This window comes from Vombatus ursinus, unplaced genomic scaffold (genome assembly GCF_900497805.2).
Source record: "Vombatus ursinus unplaced genomic scaffold, bare-nosed wombat genome assembly UNPS02014816.1, whole genome shotgun sequence".
NCBI lineage: Eukaryota > Metazoa > Chordata > Mammalia > Diprotodontia > Vombatidae > Vombatus > Vombatus ursinus.
Genome location: NW_020954594.1, coordinates 2,613,992 through 2,633,846, shown reverse-complemented (window position 1 = coordinate 2,633,846; position 19,855 = coordinate 2,613,992). Strand labels below are relative to the sequence as shown.

The window sequence follows — 19,855 nt, the reverse complement described above, 5'->3', positions numbered from 1 at the left end:
TAACATGCAGAAAGCCTTCCTCTTTATCATTTAGTCTCTTAGGGATACCAGTGTACCACTTCAACCTGTCATTTATTGTATCATATTCTTACTTTATGACTGGCCTATCCTCTTTTCTGACTACACATGTCCTTGGTGATGTCTCTCACACCACTTCTTGCATGTAAGTCATTGTTGGTAACATGCAAAAGCCTACATGCATCCACCATGAGGCTTTCCATTGCCTGTAGAGTTGTCATTTTAATTCTTCCAAGATCATGGTGTTCCATGACTCCTCACCAAATAGTATCACTGAAAGATTAATCATTTACTAGTGTTAAAGAGATCTAATAGTGTGGTTAATTAAGGGTCTACACAGCGAATTGAAATCACCTAGGTCAGCAGTTATGATGCCAAAATTCCTAAATGACTGATATTTTTACTTTCCTGAACTAATCACATATTTTGGTGTTATATTAACAGGGCCTTTATAATCCGTAGTAATATGTTTAGCCTGGGAAAATGGTATCCATAGATAATTCAAAAATTCATGCTAATCAAGAGTAACAATTCTTTCCGCCATTGATCCACAAACCCCAATTATTGGTAAATACATAATGGTTTAGTGTTCATATTCTTTGTTTCCTGGCCCACCATCTGGTAAAAGTTGGGTGGGAAAGTCTTCCTAAAGTGGGCCAGACAAATCCTCAAGAGACCACTTCTGCTCTTTTTCTCCCACTCTGGCAGATGATTACACAACAGAAGGCAAGAGAGAAGTATGCTTCAAAAAGGAGGGAGTAGTGCTCCAAACCACTAATAATATGATAAAAGCAAATAAAAAAATACCTAAGGTTTTTACTTCACATTTTGCAAATTGACAAAGATGACAAAAGATGGGAATTGTCAATGTTGGAGGGATTGTGGGAAGATAGGCACACCAGTGCAATGTTGGTAGAACTGTGAATCAGTACAATTGTTTTAGAAAGCAATTTGGAATGGTGGAAATAAAGTGATTAAAATGTCCATGTCCTTACTTCAGAGATTTCACTGATAGGCTGATACCCTAAGGTGGTCATTAATCAGAAGAAGGTCTCCACAGGCACCAAAATATTTACAATATCAGCACTTCGTAATAGTGATGATTTGGAAAGAAAGTAGATGAATGGCTAAGTAAATTGTAGTACATGAATGTAATGAAATATTGCTGTGTTTTAAGAAATGACAAATGTGATGATCAGAGAAGCAAAGATCTATAGGAATTGTTGCAAAGTGAAGTAAGCAGAGCCAAGAAAATATTATACCCAATGACAATAATGCAAATGAAAAGAACCACAAAACAATCAAAAGTGAATATTGCCAAATTACAAAAAAAAATCATGGATGAAAAGAAGAGATGTGAGAAGATTCCCCAAACTCTCCCCTTTGCAGAGGTGAAAGATATTCTGGTGTGGTCTACTTCATATGCTTTTAGACTTTTTAGACATTTGTCTAATTTTTTCTCTTGTTTTTGCTTTCCCTTTGAGAAATATTATTTGTTATGTAGGATTGCTCTCTGGGAGGGAGGAGGAAGAATACTGGGGAAAATTCTGGTGATAAAAAAGGCAATAAAATTATTTTTAAAACCCAACAGACAAAAAGAAGGGGACTATTCGAGAATCTCAAAGACTACAGAGAAGTGAAGGAAGATCAGGACTGAGAAAAGATCTGTTGACTAGGAGGTTCATGGTCATCTCTAAGTGAGCAGTTTTGGTAGAGTGATATGAGAGGAACTAGATTATAAGGAAATAATGAACAAGTGGTTAGAGGGTAAATGGCAGAGACTTTTCTGTGGAGAAGATTGTCGGTGAAAAGAAGAGATTTGCTGATAGTCAGAGGGAGTATCTGAAACAAAGGAAGGTTTTATTTTAGGAAAGGCAAAACCTTCAAGTGCTGTCTACTTTTAGGGGTGGTACTTTTGTTGTTATTGGTATAGGGAAAGGAGCCACTGGAGGAAAAGGGGTAGGGACTAGACAAATTTCAATGGAATCAGGAAAACCCAAATGAGGAAAATGTCTCTATCAACCCAAGTCGGCATAGTTTCTGCAATTTCTCATCCTAGAGATACGCCTGAGGCGCTGAGAAGTTAAGTGACTCACATAGCAAGTGTGTGTCCAAGGCAGGACTTGAAAGGCAGGTCTTTCTGGGTCAGAGGTCTGATTTCTATCCACTGCTTCAAATAGAAAGTTTAAATACGTAAGAGGGAAGAGAAAGTAAGACAAGATGGAGACAAGAAACTGGTCAGTCTTAGAAAGAGAAGGGACGCCTCTTTCTCACAGGCCTAGAGCTGGAAGGTTCCTCTGAGGCCATCTATCTAGTCCAAGGTCTCTTATCTTAACACTTTTTTTTTTTTTGGCAATTGGAGGTAAGTGACTTGCCCAGGGTCACATAGCTAACATAGCTAGTAAGTATCTGAGGCTAGATTTGAACTCAGATCCTCCTGACTCCAGAGCTTAAGGTCTCTTATCTTAAACAAGAGCAAACTGAGGCCCATGGAGTTTCAGTAACTTGTTTAAGGTGAACCCAGGTCCTTGGACTGCCAAGCCAGGACTCATTCCATTGTTTCAGTGTGTCTCCAATGATCTAAGAAGGAAGGGAGAAGGAGAGGACAGATGAAGCTGCAGAGTAACCATCTATGGATAATTAGCCCACAAATTTTCAGAGTGCTATTTGATGTATGTGAAAGGGGAGAAAATAGCACCCATTTTCCTTTTCTTCTTGGAGCATCCCCATGGCATGGTTGACCCAATCCATGGTCCAATGAATAGTTCACATTTGTAATTTAATTGCAGATTCCCACCAAGACATAAACTCTTGAGCCAAATGCAGTTTTCCTCATAGAGCCCTGAAATCAGCTAAATTCTCATGGATGTGAAAGAGTTACAGAACTATTAAAAACTATTGTACAAAAATATCAAACCAGCATTTTTGTTCATCAATTCAGATTTAAAATTTAATTTCATGGTACAATGAACCCATACACAGTTATATCTATTAAGGTCACCCACTCCCAGTTCTTCAGCTTACTCTGGGTATTGATGACTGTAAAACTCTTTAGGAGATAAGAATCACAGCCTCATACTTCTCGGTGCTCACAGTTTTAATATGAGTCAAGATTTTTTTCTGACTCTCAAATATCTGACGTCGTTTCTTTTACCCATCTTAGTTTTTTTTTTTTTTTTAAACCTTTCTCCAATACGTACATGAGGTTTTAAAAAGATTTGGGAGGAGGCAAAAAGGAGTGGAGAGTTGCTCTTAATTGAGTCCTACATTGTTTCAAGAGGAGACACGTACATTTTATTTGACTTTTTTGCTGAACTTCTCATTTTTTATCAATTTCCTCTACAAACCCAAGGCCAAAATCAGCCCAGTTTTTCCAAAGCTTCTCATTAGTGTAAGAATGGGTGCTTAATTCATTAAATTTTCTTTTGTCTTCTAAACAATGCAAATTCAAAATTTTGCTTTGAGGCAGTCTGGTAATTATACAGATTTGAATTTTGGGATAGCCTAAACTTATTCAGATCCCAGATTAAATCAATGAGACTGTAGCATACATATGTGCATACACAGATACATACATAAATACTTAATGCATACAAACGTTACATGCTGCATTTATCATATACCATATGTATGAGATATATTATGACATGATATATCACATATTGTGTGTATGACATAACATATATTATATGTCAATGTGTACACAGACATATATACATACACTGGGGCAGGAAGGTGGCTTAGTGAATAGATTGTTGGGCCTAGAGTCAGAAAGACTCCTCTTCCTGAGTTCAAATATGACTTCAGCCACTTACTAGTCATATGGCCCTGGACAAGTCACTTTTCTCTGTTTGCCTCAGTTTCCTCATTTGTAAAATGAGCTGAAGAAGGAAATGGCAAATCACTCCGGTAACTTTACCAAGAAAACTCCAAATGAGGTCACAAAGACTTGGACGTGACTGAAAAACAACTGAATACATGCATATGTACCTACACACACAATTGTGAGCATTTTACTACAAAGAGCATACAATTTCTGTTCCATTCCATTTACCATAAGTCAACACAGGATTCCAAAACCCGATACAACTTTCAGAGCCCCTTTGCATTAATACAAGTAGAAGGTTCACTTTATAGGGAGAGGTGCAAGGATGGTGAACAGTCAGAAAAAGTAGGCAAATCTCATCCCAAGAAGGGTTGTGAAAGAATGGTCAATGACTGAAACCCTTCCAGATGATCCTCACAGGGATCTTAGCTGGAGAGGCCTAGAAGGGTTGACTACTCAAACAATTTGGATTGTAATGATAGGCCTGAGTTCTCTGTATAACTGGCCCTCCTTCCCCTTCTTTCTTTAGGCACCTATGCTAGTATCAATAATGTTATCCTCATTTGGAAAAGGCTTATCTGAGTGCTATCATTTCTGCAGCAGGTTTTACATTTTATCTTCAGCCCCAATTTTGCAAATACTACATAAATGTAAGCTATTATTAGATTGAGCTCCATTTTGAATCTATCATCTTTAGAGTCTGTCTGGAAAGAAACTCATCTTTTTTCATCTTGTTTCAGTGGTAGAACATTGAGGATTTAATTTGGCAAATGGCAATATGGCTGTGATAATGGATGCCATCTTAACAAGACTTTCTGTTCTGATCAAGAGAAAGAACAGGGTCAAGTTTAGAACCCACTGAAACTCTTATAGGATGATAGAGAACCGCAATTCCTTTGAGTTGTAGGTTATAGGAAATATGACTTCCTTTTCTGAAGAAATCTGACTTTAAAGGCTCTTGGACATCAATCGTTCCCTCAAAACAATATTTTGATGAGGTAAGTACAAGTGAATTAGAAACATAAGGATTACATTTTTCTGAAAATCCATATGGATTTAAAAATCAAGGGAAAACGAGCCTGGGGCAAAACATATTTTGGACATAGCCCAAATCCAAATGTTTGAAAAATGGTTTGGGATTCTCATGAATGAACCCGGAAATCCTGTTAGCCATTATTGTGCTTTGGGTATCCTTCATTTAGTATCTCGGTCTTTCACTTTCCTAGAAGAAGAGTTAGTTTTGTCCATTGAGAAGAATTGTAGGCTCAGATTCAGGAGTTCTAGTTAATGTGCTGGCTCCCCAGGGAACCAATGGTCCACCTCACTTATTTTCAGGACCTCACTGGTATTCTAGCCTGATCCATACCTGTACCCTCCATGTCATACCAACAACTGATCATCTATTCTTTGCTTGAAGACCTCTAGTGAGGGGATACCTTCCACTTTCTAAGGGAGCCAGGGATCCTTTGGGATAGTTCTCACTATTGGAAATGTTTTCTTTACTCCAAGTCTTAATTTGATTCTTTGCAACTTTACCTTTTGTTTCTAGTTCTATTCTAGAAGCAACTAGGTGGAGCAAAGGATAGAAAACTGGGCCTTGAGTTAGGAAGACCTGAGTTCAAATCTAGCCTCAGGTGCTTACTAGCTTCATGACTCTGGGCAAGACACTTAACCTCTGCCTACCTCAGTTTCTTCAACAGTAAAATTGGGATAATAATAATACCTACCTCCCAGGATTATTGTGAAGATCAAATGAGATAATATTTCTAAACTGTTTAACACAGTGCCTGGCATATATTAGTTACTTAATAAATTCTTCTCCCCTTCCCTTCTGAGGTTAAACAGAACAAGTTTAATTTTTTTTTCTACTGAAAAGTCTTTTAAGTATTTGAAAGCAGCTATATTATCTGCCTCAGCAAACTTTTCTGGGCTAAGCATTCCCAGTTCCTTCAACCAATACTCTTATGACATGACCTTGAGACCTTCATCATTCTGCTTGCCATCCTATGGATGCTCCTCAACTTATCAGTGTCCTAACTTTCTCTGGGCCTCAGCTTCTCAGTATGAAACAGGGTACAGTAATACTTATTCTTGATAAGGCTATTGGCAATACTACAAAACTAATTTTAATATGGTCCTCAGCAAATTTTTTAAGTATATTAAATGCCTACTGTGTAAGGAAAATGGTGCCAGGCATTGGGAAAATGAAAAGTTTAGATATGGCTCAATCTCCATACTCATAGAGCTAATTGTCTAGTAAGTGAACTAAGACATTATCATAGCTAACTGCATATATTATACAATGTTACATAAGTGCATCAAAATGTTATAAAAGTAAAGGAAGTTTGAGGAAAGATTTTTACTAACCAAGGGGATCAGGGAAGGCCATATGAAAGAGGTAAAAATTCAATTAGGCTTTAAAGGATGGGGAGAACTTGGATAGATGAAACTCAGGGTGAGTGTGGGTGGAGCTTTCCAAGCATGAGAAAAGATATAGGGAAAAGCATGGAGGCATGTTTAGGGGGAGATTTTAGGAGAGGGGAGCAAATCAAAAGAGCCTAAAAGGAAAGGTGGCAACAGGTTGTAGAAGGCCATGAATGCCAGGCAAAGGAGTTTGAATTTACTTGTGTTTTGATCTATTTCTAGATTAAAAGAAGAGAAACACAGCTCACACAAAAAACTTACCTAGTTATAATTCAATGATGCTAAAACAATGAATAGAGCAAAGGCCTATGACAGTTTATGACATAACCGTTCCCTTTTGTCCTGATTCAGACATGCTTGGACACACATGAAGTCCAAACAGAAGCTGGCCAGATGTGCCAAAACTGCAGACTGGACATGAGTGGTTCTCAAAAACTGGAGCTTGTACTGTTTTATACTCAGGAGAAAAAATGGGACTGGTTGCACTTTACAAATTTACCAAACTAGGGTAAGTGGATTCTGCAGCACCTTGGAATCTACTTCCCACTTCATGAAAGAAGGTTGAAGAAGAAGAAGAAGAAGAAGAAGAAGAAGAGGAGGAGGAGGAGGAGGAGGAGGAGGAGGAGGATAATAAAGTGGGGAAAAGGGACTAGAATTAAAGGAGGGCTCTAGCAGAATGAAGCGTGGAAGAGAAGGACAAGGTGAATGATCTGAGGACTAGGAGAAAGACTACTTTTGAAGGAAGATACAAAGAGGAGAAATAGAAGGAGAAGAAGGATAAGGACTCAGAGAGAAGGAGAAATACATTGTTAAGACAAGGTAAATAAAGCAAGTTAATGCAACACTGTAAGCAGTTATACAAGGGAAAGAAATTTAGATGCTTTTTAGGGATCTACATGGCATGCAATGTGCATTCTACCCCAAGCAAGTGGTTGAACTCTCTCCTAGAAAAGATGGTAAAGCAGTTTGAGGAATTCCTTTCAACTTTTGAAGAGCTGACTCATTCCTTTGTGTGTTCTTGTTCAGCCAAGTCATTCCTTTCTATCTTGCAGTTGCGAAAGAAGAGCCATGTTACACACATATGGTCACCATATCTCTGAGCCAAGTAAAACCTGAAAATCTTTCATGCCAGACTGAGAAGACAAAAAAGACAAATGAGGACAATATAGAGTTTAGAGCTATTGGAACATTCTGGGAACAATAAATACACCAACAGGATATGTTCATGGCAGTTTTAGCAAGTGCTTTCCACATAGTCCCTTCTTGGGTGATATCTCACCTGAGATAATTTGAGGATCCATATCATCATTTCTTAGAGGGAAAGCAGCTACTTCTTCCCTAGAGGGAGGAGTTCTTTCTTCTTTGAGGAGAGCCTCATGTCTGTTACTGAGCCCCAAATGTTCGGTAGTCCTTCTTCCCTTTCTTCTCTGTATAGCATTCTTCCACACCAATCTCCAGATAAGGGTCAAGACTTCCCTTGGAAAAAGGGAATTTCCCATAGTCCCACAGTGTATCAACAAATCTAGCCTACTCATAGCCTTTCTCCATAGTGTCAAGCTCTAGAACAGAGGTTCTTAACCTGGGGTCCATGAATCTTTTTTTTTTTTTGAAGCATTTTGATCATTGTATTTTAATATAATTGGTTCCCTTATTAATCCTATGCATTTTATTTCATATATTTAAAAATTATTCTGATAAGGGATCCATAAGCATCAGAAAACTGCCAAAGTGTTTGGCAAAAATAGGTGAAGAACCTCTGTTTTAGAAGTATGACATAAAAGGACAGGCTTAGGCTGTTGTTTCCACATCATTTTCCAGGTGATCAGGAAGAATGAAGCATTCCTTTTAAAAATGGAAGAGTTTATCAATGTGAAAACAAAATTTATCAGAAGAGGCAGAAAGGAATTCTAACCTCTATCAGATTAGACAGTGGAAGAATGTTACATAGAGAATAAAGTGAAGGAAAGCTACTGAACACTTGGGGTCAAGTAACAGATATGAGGCTCTCATCAAGGAGGAAGGGACTACTTCCTCTAAGGAAGAAGCATCTGCTTTTCCTCCAAAAATGATGATGATTATTATCTCAGGTGAGATATCACCTTATAAATGTCCAAGCAAATCAAATAATGATTTTTGGTGACTCTCTGCTTAATGAGTGTGAGGTAGCTATTTATTAACCTGGATGACAAAGGACCTCTTAAGACTTGTTAAAACAAATTACTATTATCCATTTCTGAGGTTTCACACTGGGCACAAATGTCAGTGCCAGCAGGAATCTAGAAACTATTGATAATAATTGCAAAGTCATCACCAAGAAACTGAAGCATGGGCAGTGTTTTCAATACTGATGCCAGTTAAAGACAGGCTTTAGAAGGAAGAGGCAAATTTGGGAAGTGAATACCTTCTTAAGAAAGTGGTATCTGTAAAGTAGGCTCAGATTATTAAACCACAGCTTAAAATTTGGTAGTAACAGTCTCCTGGCCAAGGATGGAGTGAATCTGTGAATCTAACAAGGATTGGTAAGAATGTGTTTGTTCGAAGCCTTGTAAAACAAACTGAAAAGGTTTTCATCTGAAAAAGAAACAGAAAAAAGAAAACTTCACCAATCTAGATATCATAGAGAATAGCTTCAATGTAGGAAGAAGAATAGCCATAGAAATTCCCAAAAATTCCCAGGAAACAATGTCCAAGAAAGGATACAGAAATAAAAGACAGATGTTGGCATACAGATGCCAAGTACTGACCAAGCAAAAAGAACTAGATAGATAAATGTGGGAGGGCATGAAGGAGGTCGTACATTCAGAAGATATACTCCTTTGAGGAAACCCAGGAAACATAGGGGCAGAATTGTGTTGGACAACGTTTAGGTGAAGATCAACAGAAGCAGAAATAACAGTGAGCTCTTATTAGAGAATACTGTAAACCACCCAGACGGCAAGAAGAACCAAAGGAGACATTTAGAAAACAAATCACAAACTTAGAATGGAGACATGGTTTAGTAGTGATGGGGGACTTCACTTAGACAACATCTGCAGAACCTCTTGATTTACTGTAATCATAATTTTAGCATTCAGAAAGTGAGATAACTCACTAGAGAAGGCAATTTCTACTCTGAATTTGATTTTCACTAGCTAGGATGAACCAGATGCTGTGGTGGAAACTGTAGGAACCTAAGGGGAAAGTAAGGAAACCAGGATATAGTCTGACTTTTTTTTAGACCAGTTTGATAATTTCATTGGGATTGGGGAACTCCTGAAAAGAAAATCCTTTCTACCAATCTACCAATGCAAATTGGCAATTACTCTGCAACTTAGAATCTTCTAGAGCTGCTTATACCATTCTAATCCAACATGTACCCAAGATTTTGGGAGAATAGATTTGAAAGAGTTGAGAGAAAGAATAGATAGTTGTTGGAAGGGTTGCAGAAAAATGTACTCAATAATATATTATTGGTGGAGTTATGAATTGGTATAGCTATTCTGGAATTATGATGAAAAAGTCACTACTATCCATGTCCTTTGACCCAGCAATACTGATATTAGGCCCATACCCCCAAAAGAGCAAAGAAAGAGGAAAAGGACCCATGTGTAAAAAATATTCATAACAGCTCTGTTCATAGTATCCCAAAACTGGAACTAAGAAGGTGCCGTATATTGGGGAATGGCTAGACAAATTATGCTTAATGCATGTAATTTTAAATTATTGTACCATAAGAAATGATAAAAACAGTTTCAGAGAAAACTGGGGAGACCTCTATGAAATGATACAGAGTAAAGGGAGCAGAACAAGGAGAACAATTTATATAAGGACAACATTATAAAGGGAAAAAAACTTTTGGAAGATTACAGAACTCTGATCAAGGCCATAATAAACCATGATTTCAAAGGAATGGAGATGAAGCTTGCTGCTCACCACCAGCCCAGGGGGTTTTGGATCTAAAATGCAGAATGAGGTACACATTTTTAGACACATCCAATATGGGAATTTGATTTTCTGGACTATGCATATTTGTTAGGGGTTTTTTCTTTTTAAATTATTTGATTGGGAGGACAGAGAGAGAGAGGGAGAGATAATAAATGCTTATAAAAACAAACAAGCAAATAAATAAAACATACATTAGCCTTATCTCCCCTCCCTTGAAATTCTGAAGGTACAAAGAAAAACTATTCCAAAGAAGGAAAAAAAAAGTTGTCAAAAAAAAAAAGATCGACATTGATGTTCAAAGAACTCATCAATCAACTTACATTTTTAGAAGGAAAAGTATAGAAGATGGAAGCAAGGGCATGTAAGGAAGGATGAATATAAAAATGAGAAAAGTGACAGATACTCCAAAACTCAGAATTAGCTGAAGGAGACAAGGAAAGTTCGGGACAGAGTTGGTTTAAAAAAAAAAAAGTTATATTGAGAAAAAGTAGAAGATCAAAGAAAGAATGGAACTGCCACTCAAGATGCTTTGGACAGTGATAACTGACAATGCATAGATCAGCTCCATTTTCCTTTTGCTTCCATTTTCTCTGCCAGGTAGAATGATCTTTGGACAGGACAAAAATGGATAACAAGGAGCTGATAGAGAGGAACAGCAATAGAGCAACCAGATGAGTTCAAGTTCTGTGGCCCAGATGACCTATATCCTGTGATACTGTATGAATTGGATATAACTGCTGAGTCATGCTCAGTGATCTTTGAACAATCTTGGAAAATTAGACTTCAAGACCAAAGGAGGGCAAACTGACTAGACTTTCAAAAACAAGGATGAGCAAACTAGAGGTTACTGAGGTTGACTTCAATTGCTAGCAAAATTCTAGAATAAAATATTAAAGTGATGGTTGGCAAACATCTCAAAAAGTAAATAGGGATCATTAATAGTCATCATAGCTCAAGAACAGGTTGTGCCAGAATATATGCCAGAAGGATATGAAAAAAACTTGACAGATTAGAACATTGGCTGAATTAAATACAATAAAATTTATTAGAGATAAATGTAAAATCTTACTCTTGGGTTCAAAATATCGATTTTACATGTACGAGACAGAGGGAGATACAGCTACATTTGAAAAAAATAATCTGGAACTGGCAGCAAAAAAAAAGGTAATGCAATTTTAGACTGCATTAAGAGGTGTTCAGTACTTAGGAGTAAGGAGGTGGAATTTTACTGGTTCACATCACATCTAGGATATTGTGTTCAGTTTGAGGTGCCACATTTTAGGAAGAACATTCATAAGCTTGAAAGCATCCTGAAGAGGGCAACCAGGATGGAGAAGGACCTTGAAATCAGTCCATAATCATTCATTAAGCATTTATCATGTGCCAGCCACTATGCTCATGGTCATATGAAAGTCAGCTAAAGAAATTGGAGATACTTTGCCAGAAGAAGAAAAGACATAGCACAGATATGATAACTGTCTTTAAGTATTTGAAAAATGAACTATCCTGTGGAAGAGACTGGATTTGTTCTGTTTGGCCCCATAAAGCAGAACTAGGAGCAATAGGAGGAAATTTCAAAAAAGATAAATTTAAATATTTAAATTAACTTTATTTTATTTTAATTAATTTTATAAATATATGTATAAATTAATAATATAAAACATGTATTATATTTATATATTTTATAACTATGTATTTTTATTTCTTTAAATAAGAAATTCTTAAAAAAAAAATTAGAGACATGCCAAAGTGAAATTGGCATCCTCTGGAGGGAGTGGGTTCCCTCTCATTAGATGTCTTCACATAAAGGCTGATTGGTCACAACACAGCAAGGAAGGTTTTAAAGTTTGGTTTGGCCTTTAAGTTGTCTTCCATTTCTAAAATCTAACTCATCAATGATTTTCCATTTTGAAACAAGTTTCACCTGTGGCCTCCCTCCATTTCGTGGAGGGGCCCAACCCAGCCTTCATTCCCTTCTTGGCCTGATTCCTGATATTCAGACAACAAAATTGTGCCCCTGCTGCTTTCTGATCCTGGAACTTCCCTCAATACCTGGGGTTTCTTCATCCTGGAACATTCAAATACTCCTCTGAGACCTTCTTAGCCTGGAATATCCTGTTGTAAGGCCTGCCCTCCTTCTCGCATTGGTGAGTTCCTCCAGATGCCTCCATTTTATGGAGGGGTCCAAGTCGGTCTTCATTCTCCTCACAGCCCTATTCCTTACTTTTGGACTCCAAAATCATACCTTCATTCCCCATTCCTGTCTCTCCCAACCCCAGGATTTTAGCTCCTTTTTCTGTGTGGCTTCCCCTGTTAGAATGAATATAAGTTCTTTGAGGCCAAGAACTGTCTTTCTTTTTGCTTGTATTTGTCTCCTTAATGTTTAGCACAATGCCCTGCAGATACTAAGCACGTAATAAATATTCATTATCTTTCTTCCTTCTCTGATTCTATGACTACACTAATCATGTATAAGGCAGATAAATATGCACAAAAGGAATTATTTCCTTAATATCTATCTATGTGTCCCCCTTTTCTCCCTCTGGGAGAAAGGGCCTATTCTAAGCCAACTGACTCAACCAACAGTAGTGGTCTCTACGTTTTGAGAATGTACCCTCAATCTGTATACATTAATAATTTATAAATTACACATATATAATATGTTTTCTATATATATATATGACATATATTAATAATTCAGTACGTAAAACTTAGATAAAATATATATTGAAAATAATAAGAAAAAGATTAAATAATATTTGATTTTAAAGTCAGTAGAGATTCAGTGGAGTTTATTGAGAAGGCAAGTGAGATGGCCAGACCTACCCTTTAGGAAATTCATTTTAGTAGCTGTATTGAGCATGGATTAGAGAGGCAGGAAGCTTAGGCAAAGCAACAAATTAGGACACCACTACATTAGTCAAGGTGAGAAGTGATAAGAACCTGAACTAGGATGGAGATCTTATGAGTGGAGAGAAGATGATAGATGTGATACGTGAAGATAAAAACATGATTTGGAGAAAAATTGAATATATGGGGTAGGGAATGAGGAATCAAAGATGATACCAAGACTGACTGAAAGCTTGGTGGTGTCCCTAAAAAGCAATAGGAAAATTTGGAAGAGTGATGGATTTGTGGGAAAAGATCTGTGCCACACCTGCTTATCCTATGTGACTCATTCTACCCACCCCAAACAAAAAAGAGACAGGTGAGGTTCTCACCAGTCACTACTGCAGAGTATGGAGCCCACCCTCTGGATAGTGCCTATTAAAGTCACCAGGTGACTGGGAGGTCTGGGGGATAGATATGCTGGGTTGGGAACAAGAAGGAATTGTTCCAATTATACCTGTGTTGCAACTGTGGTTTTCCTGGTACTGATTAGGTTAAAACTTCCCCAGGAGCCTATGGCAGGTTCTGAAGGGGAAATATTGGAAGTTTTTACATCAGAGGGAGGGGGGAAGAGTGGAAGAGCATTGGAAGAGAACATTAGATTTTTTATACAAGCCTCACAACTGGCTATTCACAGAGAGGATGGGATGGGGTCCATTTTCTTACCTTCCAAATGGCTGATCAAGCCATAGTCCCTTTGGGAATAAACCACAGTTCCCCAGGGATCTCAACCCCTTCTTTGCAGACCACTGAACCATAGAAACCCACTAAAGTTTTCAAAAAGAAGAGTGACATAATCAGAGATATTCATAAGAAGAATTATTCTGACAATGGCATGAAGGATACACTTTAGAAGGAAAGAAATTGGAGACAGGAAAGACCGTGGAAGTATTCTGTAAGTGGTTGGCCATGTAGGTCAGGAACTCAGCAGGGAGGTCAAGGCTGGAAAGACAGATTAGGAAGACATCTTCACAGAGGTGTTAGCTGAAGCTGTGGGAGCAAATGAGATTGCCAAGGGAGAGTGTTCAGAGAGAGAAGAGAGGGTGGCTAATGACAAATCATCCAGTAGCACACACATTAAGGAGTCCAAATGAGGATGATGGCAATTCAAAAGAGAAAGAAAAAGAGCATTTAAAGAGGTGGGAGGATGACCAGAAAAAGTGTGATATTTCTAAAGCCATTGGAGAATAGCATGTTCAGACAGAGAGCAATTTAACAACAGTTAAAGTTTGCACATACGTTACCTGATTTAGCTTTCAGGAGGACTCCAGGAAACAGGTAGGGTACACAATATAAAGAGGTAGTTAAAACACGGTGGAAAGAGTGACAGATTAAGAGTCAGAGAACAGCAATTCTTGTCCTAGCTCAAGTAGTTATTACTTTGGGGTCTCTAAACCTGTTCCTTTTACTTCTCTGGATCTCAGTTTACTCTCTAAAATGGAGTTAATAAGACTAGGTTACTTTCACATAGCCCTTTGGAGTTTCTAACATGCTTTTGATCCATTATCTTATTTAAGCCTCAGAACAATCCAGTGAAGTAGATGGAAAGGTCTTGATAATCTACATCATACAAACAAAGAAATTTGACTAATAGAACTAAGGTCACACACAACTCAGAGATGGCAGAGCAAGAATTCAAACCCAGGGGTTCTACTTCCAGATGCATCTCTTTCCACTATATTACAGATGCCTCCTTTTATATCTCATCATCTTGATTAGACTATAAACTGGAGAAAAGGGACTAGGTGGCACAGTGGATAGAGAGAACACCAGGAGCCTGCAGTTAGGAAGACCTGAATTCAAATTCAGCCTCAGACACTCACTAGTTGTGGAACCCTGGGAAAGTCACTTCACCTCTGATGGCTTCCTTTTCTTCATCTGTAAAATGGGGATCATAATAGCATCTACTTCCTAGGGTTGTTATGAAGTTCAAATGAGATGATAATTATAAAGCACTTAGCACAGTGCCTGGCATATAGTAAGCTCTTCAGGGGTGGGGAACCTGTGACCTTGAGGCCACATGTAGCCCTCTAGGTCCTCAGGTGTAGCCCTTTGACTGAACTGAATTGTCATTTCTTTGTCTAGTTCATTTTATAGATACAGAAACTGAGGCAAATGGGGTTAAGTGATTTACCCAGGGTCACTCAGCTAGTAAGTGTCTGCAGCCAGATTTGAACTCAGGAAATGAGTCTTGTTGACTCCAATCCTGGTTCTCTATCCACTATGCCACCTAACTGCCCTTGCTATGGATTAGCTATGAACAAGACAGGCTTCCAGAGGCCAGGGTATACTAAGTACACTATATGAGCCCCCAATCCACATTCTGGGAATTCTAAATAGCAACAGTAGTTACTGATCATTATCTGGTATAGTCAGCTAGTCTATAAGCATTTATTACCATAAATACTTACTATAAACACTTGCAATGGTAGGAAAAGTACGAAACTTTAAGACAGAAGACCTGAATTTAAATCTGAGCTCTGCTGCTTCTGTGACTTTAGATAATTCATTGACCTCTCTGGGCCTCAGTTCTCCAGTTCTGTCTCCTTTATCCTATAAGGTCCCTTTGATCTCCATGCATCTATTATTCTATGAAATAAATCAAATGTAAGTTATTAATCTTACTATAGCAGAACTTCAAGACATTTGCTGGATGACTAGCTTTTGTAGGGAATGGTGATCAATCAATCAAAAAGCATTTATTTGCCAAGAAAATCCCAAATGGGGTCATGAAGAATCAGACATGACAGAAACAACTGAACAACAATATGTAGAAGACGCTGCTAAGCCCTAGAGACACAGAGACAAAAAGGAAGGAGACCTTGCCCTCAAAAAGCTATTGGGTCAGGCCAGGTGTACACAAACTATATCCAAAACAAATAATTGAATCAATCAATTGGCATTGATCAAGCACCTACTATGCACCAGCCACTGTGCTAAGCACTGAAAATATAATGACAGACTTAAAATAATCTCTACCTTCCTGGAAGTTGCCTTCTAAGGGGGTGACTGTATGGACCTAAATTGATATATAGAAAATAGATACCAAATGATTCCAAGTTCATTTGGGGAGGAAGAGCACCTCTGGCTGGTGGGGATTAGGAAAGGTTTTACCTAGAAACTAGTGCCCAAGTTGAGATCTGCAAGAAATCATGGATTCTAAGAGGAGGCAAAAAAAGAATGTATTTTGGGCATGGGGTACAGCTAGTGTGAAGGCAGAGAGATGTGGCTGAAGTGTTATGTGTGTGAGCTAGACCAGAGTGTGAGGAGTATCAACACAAAATAAATGATCATTCGGGGATCCTTTTCTTGGAGTCTGCAGAGCAAGAAAGAGAACTTTGTTGTACTTCATTGCCCTTCTTGTCCACTCTGACCCTGCCACCAGTTCCTGCTGGAGATGGACACAAGTTCGAAAGGAGAGGAAAGAACAGGAGGAGGGATCAGGGTGGCATAATAAACCAGTAGACCCTGAAGTCCATCCTTCCACTTGCATTCCCCTTCCCTTTCAACCCAACCAGCACCCTGTCCTCAGACGACCCGGGGATTCTCATTTCTCAGGCTGCCAGTTGACAGTAAGTTTGCCAAAGGAAGCCATTTGCTCTCCTCAGATGCTCCAACTTGCAACCTGTCATCTTCCATTGCCCGTACTACTGAGAATGGAGCCAGCACGCCGGCAGAGAGTCTGTTGAATGAGCCTGGATCTTACTGGAACAACACAGTTTATTATATAAACCAAGAAACAGCAATAAATCTCCACCTGCCTCTGTCACCCTTGCTCAGAAAACAAGTGGCCAAGAAGAAGTGACAGAAGGGAAATTGGGGGATGGGGGTGGGCAAAGGAACCTTCCTTGGCATAGAGAGTATCTTTAGGTCAGTGCTTGCTCTGATGGGGTATCAACTATCACTGTCAAATGAGAAGAAATCATCTGAACTAGCAGAACCCTCAACATGGTGCCTTAACCCACATAAGGCCTAAGATGGCATTCTTTGGCATATGGGACTAGAGGCAATTAATTGGTCACTAATACTTCAAACAACTCAGGAAAGGCAAAGAACTCAGTACCCAGGGAAGGAGAGCAGAAAAAATATCTAGGGTACCACAGAGAGGGAGGCTCATACCCAGCAAATCCAGGTGCACATGAAAGATCTCTCTGGAGAGTTCCTGATAGAGAAATAATCAGAGAGCTCAGCAAGGAAATCTAAATTATCTCTAACCAAGGCCAGGGAGCAGGCGGAAGGCGAATGCACAGAGCTGCCAAGAATTTCAATGGGCCAGGTTCGAGCCAGCTCCCAAATTACCTCTTTCCTTATCACTTTCCTATATACTTCCCTTTGATCTCAGCAATGACCAGGGATCCCAGACTAGGGAGGCGGCTCAGGTCCAGTGAGCTGAAGACAGAGCTTGGGAGAATGCTAAATGATCCATCATCATTCAAGGCAGCTCTGGGTAGGGAGCTGATTTAAGAAGAAGGTCTTATTTGCCAGGAGAATGAGCATTCAACTGGTCTAATTTACTAAGCAAATGGAGATGAGAACAATAATAATAAAAAAAAAAAAGCATGCCAGAATGAAAGAAGGACAGGGTTAAGAACAAAAAGAAACTGGCTTTTGGCTTAGGCGTCAAACAAACAAATTTAAAAACAAAACAAAACCCTCCCAGTTCTGATCTTTCTTACAGTCTAATTTTTAACAATTAAAAACAAAAAACAAAAAACAACAAACAGTCCTTCCCTCTGGCCTGAACCGTGGACCCAACCTGCCTTAGTTTCTGCCATCTCAAGGAGTTATGGAAAAAGTTAAGTGCACAGCTTTTTTTCTTCATTTGCCAGTATCTCACTTCTCTCTTCACCTTGGTCAGATTACAAGTAGTTGCTCAAGTATTGGGAATAACTAGTTAGGCTGTTCAGATATTGTATTTACAGTGAAATCCCTCTTGATCTTTCTCTATTGATTATTTTCCCACATCCATCACTATTTCTTCAAAGTGCCTACAAATTGACCAAGTTTCCCTGCTCAATATTCCCTTTATCCATTATTCAATTCTTTTACTACCTTAAAGCCCAATCAATGTGGGACCCACTCTATAGAATGCCAACCTCTCAGAGACCCCAAACTCTTGTTGAATGTTACATGATGAGTTCCCACGACCTCTTTTGGAACACAGGGAAAAGTGGATACTGCCCTCATTTTACCAGAACCATAACTAGGGTTGGGCAACAGAGGCTTTTCCCTACGGTATTGATGACACTTTCAGTCCTTAAACAGTGTAGAAACAACTGAGTTTAGCACCTAATTAGCATGAATAATTAGTTCAAGTCAGAAGCTCTAGGAACTCCCAGTTTCTCTGCCATTCCCAGTATACCCTTATCCACAGCATTGTCTGCTACAGCAATGACCTTGCAGTGTCCTGGCCACTTCCTTTCCTAGGGGGCTCACCCCAGCGAACACCCCAGCCCTGCCCTGCAATCCTTACATGTTGTACCATTTGCCCCAGGTGCAAAAACTGCTAGCAATGGCTCAGCGTCTTATAGATTAAAAAAGAGAGAGGTCCATAGAGGCCTGTTCACTTCTCTAAATTCTCATAGCAAAGCAGTGGCTAAACTGGTATTAGAACCAATTGGTTCTCCTGAAACACAGGCCTCTTTTCCCTTTCACCCCACAGAGAATCTCACTTCAGCCTTCACAGGGCCTGCAATGTGAGTGAATCAACCATTACATTCTCATTATGCCTGTCAGTATTTGGAAAGCTGTAACCTCTGCATGGGATGGAGACAGTTTTACTGGGATGCTGGGTGTTAGAGGGAGGGTGGAGGAACCTGAATCCACTACAAGCCTACCCAGAATACCTTTGGCCAACAATTTCCCTGTTGGTCTATTTGACTGGGTAAATCAATTCTGTACTATCTGGTCCCACTTCATTTGAGCCTCTAAATGTTAACCATTACCCCTCCGCCAGCTTTGCTGGAAAACGCCCCCTACTTGGTTATCTTGTCACGACTCTTCAAGGCCCAGCACATGAATCTTTAGGTGTTAGGCCAGAAGAATTAGATTTTAAGAACTCAGGGGAAGAGAGGAATGCTTGCAACCTGCTCTCAGACCATGATTCAGAGGGAGCTGATTGGATGTCATTAGAAAGAAAATTCCAGGCCTGGGGACATAATTAACAGAAGCATGGCCACCTGCTGTCAGGTGCCAGCATTGGGGATAATTAGCAAACGGATACCTGAGGATGGCAAGGTTCACGATGGAAGGAAAGCATCGAAAGAGCATTCAGAGAAAAGGCAAAAAAAAAAACAAACAAACCAGGGAAGACCTTGCAAGTTCTGACTGTAGTTTGAAAAGGAAAATCAATCAGGTCCTTTATTACCCATTGATGCAATGACAACCCTACTTTGGGTGAAATATCACCAGACCCGTCTGCTTGGGGCCGGAGGCTGACCTTGCTGCAGTCTGGAACCAGTGTCTGTGTGCCTCAAGGTCTATCCTGAAAGCTCCCTCCCCCTGCCACCTCCCCCCCTAAAAAAGGGCAGCAATCGATAGGGGACATGACGAAGGCCCAGGAGAGCCAAAAGGAGTTGGCAGGTCAGGGCTGGAGAGAAGCAACAGGAACAAAAAAGACCCGGAGATGTCAGCCTCAGATTTCTCAAGTAATACAAAGGATACTGGATTTCAATGCACACTGCTTGGCTCTGTTTGGGGCATGAAAAGGGAACAAGGTGGTCAGTGTTAAAGAAAAGTGGAAAGCACAGTTGATGAATGCTCAGAGCCAAATGA

The 19,855-nt window shown here is 39.3% G+C and overlaps 1 pseudogene; it reads left to right on the top strand.

Moving 5' to 3' along the window:
• Window positions 1–16,886, top strand: part of LOC114023040 — a 91,348-nt pseudogene extending 74,462 nt beyond the window's left edge.
• Window positions 16,887–19,855: the final 2,969 nt, after the last annotated feature.